At 47.6% G+C, this 9,013-nt stretch overlaps 1 pseudogene; it reads left to right on the forward strand.

Annotated features, from left to right (window-relative positions):
• Positions 1-331: 331 nt before the first annotated feature.
• Positions 332-1,093, forward strand: LOC117035216 (40S ribosomal protein S2-like; annotated as a pseudogene).
• Positions 1,094-9,013: the final 7,920 nt, after the last annotated feature.

The following is a 9,013-nucleotide window of genomic DNA, read 5'->3' on the forward strand; positions in this document are numbered from 1 at the left end:
TCATACACTTAATGTAAAAAGATTCTGCAGCTGTTCTGGGAACTTCTCTCCGGGCAAGGGCGGAAGGGAAGAAAGAGGTGACTGGACTGCAACAGTCTAGGTAAGAAATGGACCAGGATGGTAGCTGTGGAGGTGGGACTTTCAATACATTTTAAGGGTTAAGCAAACAGGATTTCCTGCTGGCTGGGATGTGGAGTGTGAAAAGTAAAGGAGAGTTAGGAATCCCTTCAACGTTTGTAGCTTGAGTGCCTGGAAGGATGGTGGTTTCTTCGCCGCTCAAGGAAATAGGCTTCTTCGTGTACATACTCCCTCTTCTTCGAGTAAACACCAAATGGCAGATGATGGCCGTGCTGCGAGAGGGCCCTGGAACTGGAGGCTGCGCTGCGTCTGGAGCTGGGGTCGCGGCCAGGTCAAGGCCACGGAGCTCCTGGAGGCAAGCAAGGCCCAGGATGAGAAGTGGATTCCCATCACCAAGTTGGGCTGCTTGGTAAGAACATGAAGCTCAAGTCTATCAGGGGGTCTGAGGCATCCTTCAAGGACAAGGTTTTGAAGATCATGCTGGTGTAAAAGCAGGCCCGCGCTGGCCAAAGGACCTGGTTCAAGGCATTTGTCGCCATCCGGGACTATGATCAACATGTGGGTTTGGATGTTAAGTGCTCCAAGGAGGTAGCCACTGCCATCCGTGGGGCCAACATCCTGGTCAAGCTCTCCATCGCCCGTGCGGCGGGGCTACTGGGGGAACAAGACCGGCAAGCCCACACTGTCCCTGGCAAGGTGACGGCCGCTGTGGCTCTGTGCTGATACGCCTGCCTCCTCCCCACCCCCGCCCCCAGGGGCACTGGCATCGTCTCAGCCCCTGTGCCCAAGAAGCTGCTGCTGATGGCTGGTGTCCACGACTGTTACACTTTAGCCAAGGGCCGCACTGCCACCCTGGGCAACTTTGATGCATCTCTAAGACCTACAGCTACCCGACCTCTGGAAACAGACCGTGCTCACCAAGTCTCCCTATCAGGAATTCACTGACCGTCTTGTGAAGACCCACGTCAGAGTTTCTGTGCAGAGGACCCAGGCTCCAGCTGTGACCACCACATAATTTTATACAAGAAAAATAAAGTGAATCAAGCCTGTTAGAAAAAAAAAAAGGAAAACGGCTCCTCAAAGCGTTTAGCATGTAGCCACACACAGGAAGTGCCTGACCTGGGCTGTATCAATTCACAAGGATGTTGTCAGCCAGTGCCGGAGTGCCTCACAGGGAAAGAGAGCAGGGCTGAGCTGGCTAACCTTGACAAGACGCAGGCAGGTGTTGGGCATGGAGGCAGCTTTATCTTTCACCTCACATTCTCCCGCTGGGCTGGGCTGGGCTGGCTCTCCCTTCCCCAGGCCAGAAAGAAAGAATCTCACCCATCTCTACCTTGAATTCACTTTCAAACAGGCAGATGAGGCTCCCACGCCCTCCAGCCAGGTGTGTCTTCACTCAGGTTGCTGGATGTAGTCTGCTTGTGTATGACGTGTATGACTCTTTCCCCATCTTCCACGACTTCTGAAGCTGTTTCCCCTCCCCTTTTTGTTCATTTTCTCATTTGGTGGTTTGTCTTTTTCTTATTGATTTCTAGGAGTTCTTTATATATTGTGGCTAAGAATCACTGTTACATGCGTTGCAAATGTCTTCTCACAACCTGTGGCTCCTCTTTTAATTTTATGTTATGGTCTCTTTTGATGTCCAGAGGATTTACTTGCAATGCAGGCTTTTCTTTTATGATTAGTGCTTTTTGTAATCTAAAATATCCTTCTCTACAAATACCACCATAAAAGGGAATAAGGAAGTTCTTGACATACTCCTTTGGAGTCATCTCCAAGTTAAGAAAATTGTGTTGTCAATATGCCACCATTAACATGAAAACAGTGGAAGGGGAGATGGTGTGTGTGTTCGTATCGCTTCTCTATGCATAATATACCTCTGGAAATATAACAAGAAATTGGTTATACCAGTTGATTGAGGGGTAAAGATTGAGGGGCGTGCTTTTTTTTTTTTTTTTTTTTTTACTGTATCCATTTTTGTACCTATTGAACATAGGAATGAAATATCTTTCAAAATCTGAATTAAGATCATTTTTAATGCAGCAATTCTTCTTGACCCCAAAGTCATAAAACTATTTGCCCGTATTTTCTTCTCAACATTTTGTCTTGCTTCATTAAAGCTTTGATCCCCCTGGGGGTGACTTTTGTGTATGGTGTGAGGTAGAGATCCCACGTCTCACCCCATGTGGATAACCTGCATCCTTTTCCCATTATCTCTGTCGCCTATCAAATGTCCATGGATGTGCAGGTCTGTTCCCGGGTTCTCTGTGCTTTTTTGTTAACTGATGCAAATACCATGGTCTCTAATTCGCCATACTGAATAATAATGACCTTGATTTCTGCCTGAGTTAGCCCTCTCATATTCGTCCTCAAAATTATCTTGTTTTTCCTTGTAGCGTTATTTTCCCACATGTGTTGGTTTACTAGGGCTGCTATAAGAAAGTCCACAGAGTGGTTTAAACAACAGAAACAAACTGTCTCAACTCAGTTCTGGAGGCTAGAAGTCCAAGATCAAGGTATCAGCAGGATTGGTTTCTTCTGAGGGCTGCGAGGGAGAATCTGTTCCTTGGTTTACAGATGGCCAAATTCTCCCTGAGTCTCTTCACTTCCTTTTTCTTCTGAGCCATCTGTCTCTGTGGCCAAACTTCCCCTTCTTAAAGCACACCAGTCCTATTAGTTGAGCCATAAACTTTAGTGACCTCATTTTAACTTGATTACCTTGGTAAAGATCCAATCTCCAAACGAAGTCCCATTCTGAAGTCCTGGGGGTTAAGACTCTAACATATCTTTTCTAGAGGGACACAATTCAACCCATAACACCATATAAACTTGACAATCAGCTTGTTAAATTTGGAAAGATCTTTTTTTTGGGGGGGTGGCTATTGAGTGGAATTGAAACAGGGGGTGTTGGCACCCCCATAGCAGAGGCTTCTCCAAGTCCCCGGCTTCACCTTTCCTTGACCTACCTATAGCTTAACAATAGATCAACCCCCTGTGGCTTGAACTCAGCACGTCCCCTGTCCCACCCAGTTCCCTGTTTTAGAAAATTACCCTGAAACTTATGATTAATACCCTGAGGCATATTTATCACAATCTCTATGGTCTAGCATTCTTTCCAGTCTAAATCCCATCATTGTTCCTGGGTTCCTGACTCCACCAGAGAATCACGTGGCCAGAGGACCCCTGAAACTATCTATGCGGACCCCTGAAACTATCACGGAGCCTCTGGAGGAGCGCCTAGATTTTCCCTCAGATATTTCCAACCACTCTGAGAATGTAAAGGCAGCTTTTTGAGGTGTGATCCCACTGTCTTCTCAGACCACCGGTGCTCTGATAATAAACGCTTATTCTATGACCCAACTCCTGTGTCGGTCTATTGGCTGAGCGGTGCAGGCAGCACGAGCCCCGGACTCGTTTGGCCTCCGGTTTCAGAATTGCATTAAATATAAATTTCACTCTGTCTCTGAAACTATTTCTTGCTTCTTTTCTTAACTTTGGGAGGGACCCCTCTCAAATATCTGTCCCTTTAATGTGAATGCAAACATCCTGGCTCCAGCATTCTAGAAATCTGGGTTCTAGTCCCATCTAATCACTGTGTGTCCTTGGGCAAATGGTCTTCCCTCTCTGATCCTGAGTTTCCTTATTTGCAAAGAGGGGATCATACTAGGAATGGCGATGTTAATGCCCATAGCTACGTCTCAGAATCATTATGAAGATTAAATGGGATTATGCTTTTAAAAACTTAGAACCTGCTGCGCTTCCTTCTTGGTGGCTTTCTCAGGTTCCTCTCTGTCCCCGACGTAAACACTGGACCTCTTCAAAAGCCCAGAACTGACTCTGGCCTGTGCTTTAGTCCACTTGCTCCAGGAGTTACGAACATGTGACCAAGGGCTCAACCTGGCAATTGGGCATATTTCTTTGACCCCTGTGTGTTAAAAAACATTTTTTTTTGTTTAAAGAAAACATTAAACCATGAGAAGACTTCACACTCAAAAAATGCTAGGTTGTCAATGTCTCTTGAGAAGTCAGGAGATGTAGCCCTATCGGGCCCACACTTCCACGTGACAACAACTGGCTGAAGTGGAGTGGAAGAGGCAGGTGGACTCCACCTCCCAGGCTCCACCACCCTCTGTGGTCTCAAGGAGACAGCAGCCTTTTCCCTCCCAGCCAATGGCCTGGCTTCCCATGTCACCGAAAAGATGGAAACCACCAGAGAAAGAACAGCCACGAGCTGCTATCACCACCCCCACCGGCCCGGAGGCCCACTCACCCTGCCTTCCCAGCTGTTACTGGGAGTAAGCTGACGCTCTCCCACCTGCCCAGAAACACCCCATCCTCCCCACACACTTTCCTGCATCTTCAGTTTCCCCCTTGCTGGTTTCACTGTTACCATCAGCATAAAAATGCTATGATATTGTCCATTTAAAAAAACAACTCCCCCCATCTCCTTGGTTCCACACCCCACTCCAGCTACTGCCCTTTCTCTGTCTTCATGGCAATACTTCCTCCAAGGTGCTCATCAGGGCTTGTGTCCCGTTCTTCTCCCCCAGACTCCCCAGAAGCCACTCTGATCGATTTCACCATCACCACTCCACCAGCCCTGCCTCTGTCCTCGCTGACCCCCACCCCCACCCTACCAAATCTAGTGGCCATTCTTAGCCCTTTTCTTTTCTGACCACTCAGAAGCTTTGCTTTTCTTCTTTTTTAAGTTGAGGTATATTCACATACCACAAAAATCACCTTTGTAAAGTGTGTATTCAGTCATTTTCCTATATATTCACTAGGTTGCACAACTCTTGTCCCTATCCAGCTCCCAAAAAGGAAACCTCATATGTGTAAAGCAGTGACTCTCCGTTCCTCCCCCTTTCAACTCAGTCCCTGGCAACCACTGGTCTACTTTCCGTCCCAATGGATTTCATATACTGTAAATGAAATGACATACTATGTGTGGCCTTTTGTGTCTGGTTTCTTTCACTTAGCACGTTTCAAGGTTCATTCATGTTGTGGCAGGGATCAGCGCTTCATTCCTTTGTGTGGCTGAGAGCTATTCCATGGCGTGGCTATGGTATGTCTTCTTTATCCGTCATCAGTTAATAGGCAACTGGTTGTCTCCCCCTTCTGGCAGTTAGGAATAATACTCCTACAAACACTGGTGTACAAGTTTTTTGTTAAGTTTTCATTTCTTTGGATTCACATAGAGATTGTGTACATACATTTTATTTCTCTGCGTTAAACAAGAAGGAGTGAGATTGCTTGAGTCATAAAACAAGGGTAATGTTTAATTTTATAAAAACCTGCCAAACTGTTTTCCAGTTCCCACCAGCAAGCAATACGGCAATACAGGAGTTTGTTATTCTGCGCGCTTGTTGCATTAGGTAGTTTTTTCCCCGATCTTTTTTTATTGGGGAATATTGGGGAACAGTGTGTTTTTCCAGGACCCATCAGCTTCATATCAAGTCATTGTTTTCAATCGAGTTGTGGAGGGCGCAGCTCCCTGGCCCATGTGGGAATCGAACCTGCGACCTTGGTGTTATGAGCACTGCGCTCTAACCACTGAGCAAACCGGCCGCCCACATTAGGTAGTTTAAACGAATTACCTAGTTAGTTTGAGTGCAGTGATCACAATGTTGATCAATTACAGTGATCAGCATTTAACACGTGACTACTCTGTCCTCCTGAGCACACTTTCTCTCGATTCAAGGATGCTGCGCTAGAGGCTTTTCCCTCTTTCTCATTGGCTGTTCTTTCTCTGTTTCATTTTCTGAGTTCTCTTTTCTCCTGATCTCAGTCTGCAGATCTCTCTCTTTCCTGCTCCTACTCCCTCGGTGATCTCTGCTGACCTCACAGAGGTAAATACCATCAGTGTTCTGGTGGCTTCTAAATGTCTTACCTCTGACCTGGACCTCTCTGCTGAGCTCCAGACCCAAGTAAACTCTGCCTCCACAGCATCGCCCCTGGGAGGCCCAAGAGCTCAAATTTGACCAATTTCTCCCACCATCTTCTTGCTCTGGAAAAGGAGATTCTAGTCTTCCAGACACTCAGATTGTAAAATCAGGAGTGATCCTTTCTTTCTCTCCCACTCTACATCAAATTGTCAGCAAGTGCTACTGATTCCACCCTCAAAATGTGTGCAGAATCTGATCACTTCTGTCTCCATTGCCTCACCCCCACCTTGGCCCAGGCCAGCGTCACATCTTACCTGGATCATTGTAATCACCTCCTCACCGGCCTCCCGGCTCCCACCCTGGACTTCCCAGTGTCATATCTGACAGATCATCATCCCCCCGCAGCTCAAAACATTCCTGTGCCCCACACATTGTATGATTCCGTATCTAGGAAGTGTCTAGAACGGGCAAATCCACAGAGACACAAAGTACATTAGTGGATTAGAAGATTACCTAGCGGGGAGGGGATGGAGGGATTGAGGGGTGATATAGCTCAATGTACAGATTTCTTTGGGGGGTGATAAAAATGTTTTAAAATTGATTGTGATGATGGTAACACAACTGTGAATATACTAACAACAACTAAACTGTACACTTTAAATGGGTGAATGTACAGTGTGTGTTTCAAAAAAACTGCTACCACCCTCCCCTAAACCCTCCAAACAAAAACCCTTTCCCATGGCTTTTGCTTCACACAGAATATACCCAGTGTCCTTCCCACAGCTGGCCTGGCCCCTATCGGTCTTCCAGCTTCTACCCCCAGCCCCACTATTTTCTGAACACATCGCCTCTTCTCTCCCTTTTGCTCACTCTGTTCCAGCCATGCTGGAATCCTTGCATGTTCTGCCTCGGGGCCTTTGTACTTGCTGTTCCCTCCGCTTGGAATACTCTTTCCCTAAAATTCCCCACGGCTCACTCTCACCTTCTTCAGTCTCAGCTCAAATGTCACCTCCTCCAGAGAGGCCTTCCTGACCATCCATCCAGAACAGCAGTGCCCTCTGCCAGGCTTCCCTCCCCACCTCGCTCTGCTTTGTCTCCTCACTTCCTGACATATGGATGTGGACTTATTTATGCGTTACCCTGTCACCCTCAGGACAAGTTGGGAGACTGAAGTGAGGCTCTGTAACGGCACACAAGAGCTGACACGATGTGCCTGGCAGAGTTCTCAGGCTAGCAGCCGTCACTCTGCCTGAGTGAGTTCCCTGAGGGCAGTGATTTGTCCTGCTCATTGCTGTATCCCCTAGCACTAAAACAGTGCCTGGCACATAGTAGGTGCCCAAGAGACATTTGTTGAACACATGAATAAGCAAAGACTCTCTGTATCCTTCTCTGAGCCTCAGGTCTGCATTTCCAGAGGCCTCCTGGTTGCCTTTTCTGGTTGACCCCCGATGGCTAACACTCACTCTAGTGGGTTGATGGTGGCCCCCCCAAAAGGTATGTCCATGTCCTGGAGCCTGTGAACGTGACCTTACTTGGAAAAAGGGTCTTTGCAGATATAATTAAGATATAACATAGATCATCCTGGATTATCCTGGTGGCCCCTCAATCCAATGCCAAGTGTCTCTAAGACAGAAGAGGAGAAGATGCAGACATAGAGGAGGCCATATGAAGACAGAGGCAGAGACTGAAGCGATGTAGCCACAAGCCAAAGAATGTCAGGAGCCACCAGAAGCTGGAAGAGGCAAGGATGGACCTTCCCCTAGAACTTTCGGAGGGAGCACCGCCCTGCCTACGCTTTGATCTCAGATGTGTGGCCTCCAGATCCGTAAGGGAATCCATTTCTTTTAAGCCATCCAGTTTGTGGTCATTTGTCACTGCAGCCCCAGGAAACTAATACAGGGTCCATGTCCTAATAACCTCAGCATATTCCTCAGACCTGCTCTTTGCCCGGGGCCCATCTCGGGGATGATGTCACCTCCCACCCCAACCTCTGGCCACAGATCAGAGCTTCAGCTTGTCTGCTTCTGCCACCCTCGCCCCTCCACAGTAGGCAGTCTGAAAGCCCTGTTGCTTTAAGCCACTAAGTTCGTGGAAATTTGTACAGCAGCAATCAGAAGCGAATACAATTGTTAATGATTGTATCTATAAAGGGATTCACCTCTCCAGGCCTCCGGTCTCCATGTGTAAAACAATGATCATCAGAGCCAGGGCTCATTGTCCACCTCTGTAGGCATCTCGTCTCTGACAGGGCCGTGCACACAGCAGGCACTTAATGTCTGTGGAATGAATGTGTGCTTACTAATGCTGGGCACAATTCTGAACTTTTCCACAACACATTCAATCCTCCCAAGCACAGCCTGTGCTTGATAAAAAAAAATGTTATCAACCCATTTTCCAGATGAAGAGACTGAGGCAGGAGAGGTGAAGTGACTTACCTACAGGTCACACAGTACACATGTGGCCGAGTTGGGAGACTGAAGTGAGGCTCTGTAACTGGACACAAGAGCTGACACGATGTGCCTGAAAGAGTTCTCAGGCCAGCAGCCATCACTCTGCCCTCAGTGGGCATGGGGGAGGGGAGCACTGCCACTCTAGAGGGCACTAGAAACAGCAGGGGTGTTTTCTTGTCACAAGAGCCAGAGGGTCACTGCTGGCATTTAGTGGATGGGGCCAGCGGTCGGTCACGCCTGGGACAATCACACAGTGAAGAATTGTCCCACCCTGAGTGCCAGCACTGCCGCTGCTGAAAACCACTAAACACTAGGGTCCGTGTCTGCCCTTGCAACAAATTTCTGGTCTAGTGATTAAAAATGAAAATTCTGGAATTGCCTGCCTGGGCTCCAAACTAGCTCAGAACAAACCTGGCTTGGCTACTAGCTCCATGACCTCGAGAGAGTCTAACCTTCCGGAGCTCATCTGAAAAATGGGGATACAAACAGTTCCTTCCTCATAACTTCAGAGGATTCAGTGAGGTAACATGTGGCAACGCTTAGAATAACGCCTGGGAAATACTCAGGGCTATTAAGCATTAGCTAGGAATGACTATCATT

This window comes from Rhinolophus ferrumequinum, chromosome 15 (genome assembly GCF_004115265.2).
Source record: "Rhinolophus ferrumequinum isolate MPI-CBG mRhiFer1 chromosome 15, mRhiFer1_v1.p, whole genome shotgun sequence".
NCBI classification, from domain to species: domain Eukaryota; kingdom Metazoa; phylum Chordata; class Mammalia; order Chiroptera; family Rhinolophidae; genus Rhinolophus; species Rhinolophus ferrumequinum.